This window comes from Varroa destructor, unplaced genomic scaffold (assembly GCF_002443255.2).
Source record: "Varroa destructor unplaced genomic scaffold, Vdes_3.0 BEIS01000004.1, whole genome shotgun sequence".
Lineage (NCBI taxonomy): Eukaryota > Metazoa > Arthropoda > Arachnida > Mesostigmata > Varroidae > Varroa > Varroa destructor.
In genome coordinates, this window is record NW_019211457.1 from 34271541 (window position 1) to 34275615 (window position 4075).

General features: G+C 41.9%; 1 long non-coding RNA gene across 1 annotated transcript; it reads left to right on the top strand.

Annotated features, from left to right (window-relative positions):
* The first annotated feature begins 1331 nt into the window (after positions 1-1331).
* Positions 1332-4048, top strand: LOC147756113 (uncharacterized). Its single transcript, XR_015326892.1, has 3 exons — positions 1332-1481; positions 2079-2226; positions 3916-4048. It is a non-coding gene; the product is annotated as an uncharacterized LOC147756113 (long non-coding RNA).
* The last annotated feature ends 27 nt before the right edge of the window (positions 4049-4075 follow it).

Here is a 4075-nt window from a genome sequence, read left to right on the forward strand (position 1 = left end):
GAAATGTAGGCCAAACGCTTCACGAAAAGAAGCAATGTATGGGTGTAAGTTTCTGCTTTTCTTTCTCTATCACCCTCTCTCTTTCTCTCTCACTCTTTCTATTTTTCTTACCGTATGCATCTTTCACTTTTGCTCTTGCACTCTTGACTTAAAAGTGAGGACCATAAGGACAATATACTGTTTCCGCTCCTGCTGACCCGCTGTCCTGCCAGACCAAGAGGATCAAGAACTCCATGCAGGCGGATTCTTATTCTCTAGCTGTTCCTCGTCCTTCATCTCTCTCCCTCCACTTTTCTTTTTGATGCCTCTACGTATCGCTTCAAAACAATGCTACAGCACAAAAGGAAGAGTAGGCTGCCCAAATGCTGCAGAAAAATTGAATTGTCAATTAGTGACCGCTGGCCTTCTCATCCGCGTATGCGCACAATGCATCGCGCTGATCGTCCACAAATTCGCCGCTCTTTCTTTGTTACTAACTAAATATCCTACCCGCAGTTTTTACAGAAGATCTATTTGTCTTCTGTGTCTGCTTGCTCAGGCTTCTAGCTAAAACCCATCGCTAACGCGAGTTCGTACTGATAGCACGCACTTTTAGACAAGTGCTGCGGCTGCTCTCAGCAGTGGTAGAATATGATGACAGTATAGGCAGGCAGGCAGGCAGGGCTGTCGCAGACGCGACGGAACTACAATCCTACTAGATTTGCTTTTACGGTCCAACGGAACGCTAGTCTCTAGGCATTTTTAGGGTTTTGGGTTCTCGTTGCGCGCCACGGGTCGCCATTCACCGTCGAGATTGGTTAAGCGCAGTCATCTCTTCTGCACCCAATCTCCTTGCCTTTTATTCGCACGCACTTCCGCCTCTAGCCCGTTATTATATGTGACCCTTGTCGGAAAGAAGCGGGTTCGTCTTGCCACTGCTCATTGCTAGCGTTACTGCCGCTAGTGCCGCTGCTACTACGGCCTCTGTTGTTTTTTGTTGCGCCATTTCGCTAGTGTAGCCCGTTGGCAAACGACCACGGGCTCTGCTTTGGTCTTCTTCTTCGCTGAGTCTAAATAGCGGGTAGTTTCCGGGGCGAGCGGGAAATGTATGGAAGGCGGGGTATGCCCAACGCGCCTGATTTTTCCCGCCTGGAGGAAAGTCTTTTGCAGTTTACCATGTTGGCCGCGCGAAGGGAAGAGCTCGACCCAGTCGCGCCCGGCGGCGGCTTAATGAGAAGGCAAGCTGTCGGCGATTCAGAAGCATTTTTGCTTAGTCCCTTTCGCATTAGGGCACTTCCTCAAAGAAAAAAAACCTGCAGAGAAAGAGAGGGGGCACGGTGCCTGCCTAGACCGGTTTTGCTATAAACTCACCGCTCTTTTACTCAACTGTCACCACAAACAGAACTGTTTTGGTCGTACTTAGTGCAGTGCAGGGGTGCACAGGCTGTAGAAGTTAGGCTGAGAACAGTAGTAAGCCTAGTCACTGCGTATGGAACGTATAGGTCATACTTTTCCTTTAATTTTTTTGAGTGATTTAATCAATTTTTTTTCGCCTTAAAGACTTTGTAGGAGTAGAATGAAAGGTAACTTAGGTTCGCGTCTTATGATGTTTAGCCCAGTTAGTATGCCTTAGTCAAAGCTCAGTACATTTTTTTATAATATACAATTAATATTCAGTTATTACCATGATACCCATAGAAAAGTATTATTACCTGAGAATCCTTGCCCTTCTTGACGTGCAGGTCGTTTTTTGGTCGCACATGTGCAAAGACTCTGTCTAGTGTAAAATATTTTTTCAGAAGCAAGTCGTCTGCCGGCTTATGTTACTTCAAACTGCGATAATTGAGTTGCTAAACCAACAAGACTTTGATAGTTCGATGTGATCATACCGTACATATTAATTCATCCGACTTTGTCTGATACACCGAAGACACTCTTGGTCGTCTTAATAGAAGATTTGCACTTGCACTTAAATCAAGCACCGTTATCAAAGCCGTAACGGTTACTACAAGTAATCCGTGTTAGAATTGATTATCAAGCTGAAAGTCTTTGTTCTTGAAATAAATGAAGCGTTCGATGATTGCTGGGAGCTCTTACAGATGGCATGGTATCGACAAGCTGCATTAATAGTACCAACAAGGAATCATTACATAACTAGCGTACCGGCTTTCGATCTTCATTCATATAGAATTCAACTGCGAACCACAACCTGCACTCGAACAAACTTAATACAGTGCTTTATTACAGGTGAGACTAATAAGATCCACTCCCTTCCTATGTAAAACCTAATTTCCCTTTTTGCCAGATGGAGCTGAGCGAAATGAAACAAACATTTGACGTAAAAGAACTTTTTTAGTTACCCAAGTTGTATGTCAACCTAGGCAACCTCTTTAGATCATTTTTTAACCATTTGTCCATATTTGGATCAAGCGATAAGACTCCGCGGAGTTCCGACATTAGCAGATGGTTGCGTACTGCCGCCAGGAGGGTGTCGTAGGATTCAGTCACAAGTGCTCTACTAAATACGACAATGGGGATAAACCGCTTACGATGAAAAACAAAAAAACAAGCAACTAGTGAATTTTCTCTTGAATTACTACAGTTTAGTAGAATCAAATCTACAATATATCTGCTAGGCTAATCTATGCAGCATCGTCCTGTGTAAGGATCATCTCTGCTAGTGCAAAAAACCCGTGAGATACAAACTGTCTCATCCAATTTCCTAAAGCTGTCACTATACAGAGATATCCTCATCTTTGACTCTAATGCCTACATGTAAGTAAAGAATCCTACATATTCGAGGAAGCGATGAATTATTCTCATATTTCAGACGTTATAATTATATTAAATTTCTTCCGTGTCTGGAAGAATATCGACGTTGCCGTCATTATTATTATCATCACTATTAATGTCATTAGCAAAACGGTGAGCAGTGCTTAATGAAGAGTCGAAGTTCTTCGGAAGCTGTCAGATCATTTGGGTAAAGGAGAATTGTCTAAATGCCCAGAAACAGGGTGCGCAACTTCGATATTACTGAATGTTGTTATGCCCGTGCGTCACCATCAAACTTTTCCGTTCACTAACCTTCTGCTGCGTATAGTGCTATTGAATGATAGCATCATTAGCAGTAAGGTTGTCGATTCAGACGTCATGCAGGCTCGTATTCACAGAGCGCTAATGGTGCACTGCGCCTCCATTGGACGCAGTTCACTGAAGACCCGTCTTCAAGGAAATATTGCTAAGGTATTCTTTACGCACGATCTTTTCATCGTGGACCTTTGTTTATTGACGAACAACGCATCCGATTGATTACATGAACAAAAGCTTACTGTTTCAATGTAATTGCATACAATTGTAAAGTTCGTGACATACTCTTTTATTTAGTTCGTATTACTTACAAGGTATAGTACGACCTAACAGCAATCGAAGCTCGTGCCGTCTTCATATTGCCCTGGTTAATTACAAGCGCAGTAGTGTTGAAATTGTATACAGATTCGATATTGGATTTGTAACACAAACGGAGGCAAGTTTTTCTATATCACTATTGCCTACAGCCACGTGGCAGATTTCATTAGCAGTACTTATAACGATACGTGATGTTTGATTGAGAGACTTATGGAAAAAGCGTTGGAACACAATTCGTTAGTAAGCCTAAGTTACTCGATATGTCAATCCAATTAAAAAAAAATCTTTAAAAAGGTATCTTAAAGATAACTAATAGTTCTTTATAATAGAAACCAATAGACACATCGATTCCCATTGCTAATGCTTTTCGAGCATGAAAACCTAGAAAATGCATCTATACTGAAAAGTCCTGCAGTGAATGCCGTTAGAGATACATTGACCTTAATTTGCGTAAAATTATTTACTTCAGGCCAAAAACGTGAGAGTGGTCTTTGATATTTTGACCAGATACAATGGATTTTTCGTTTTCAGGCCCTTTGCGATACTCAGAAGATTTGTCGAGATCTTTAAAATGGACGGGAAAATGAAGGGAATATTATAAGTACAAAGTGCATCAAAGTCGCGCTAAAATTGGATGTGGTTCAGGTTTACTGGCAAATCATGTTTTCACATTAGTAATCATGTGTATATA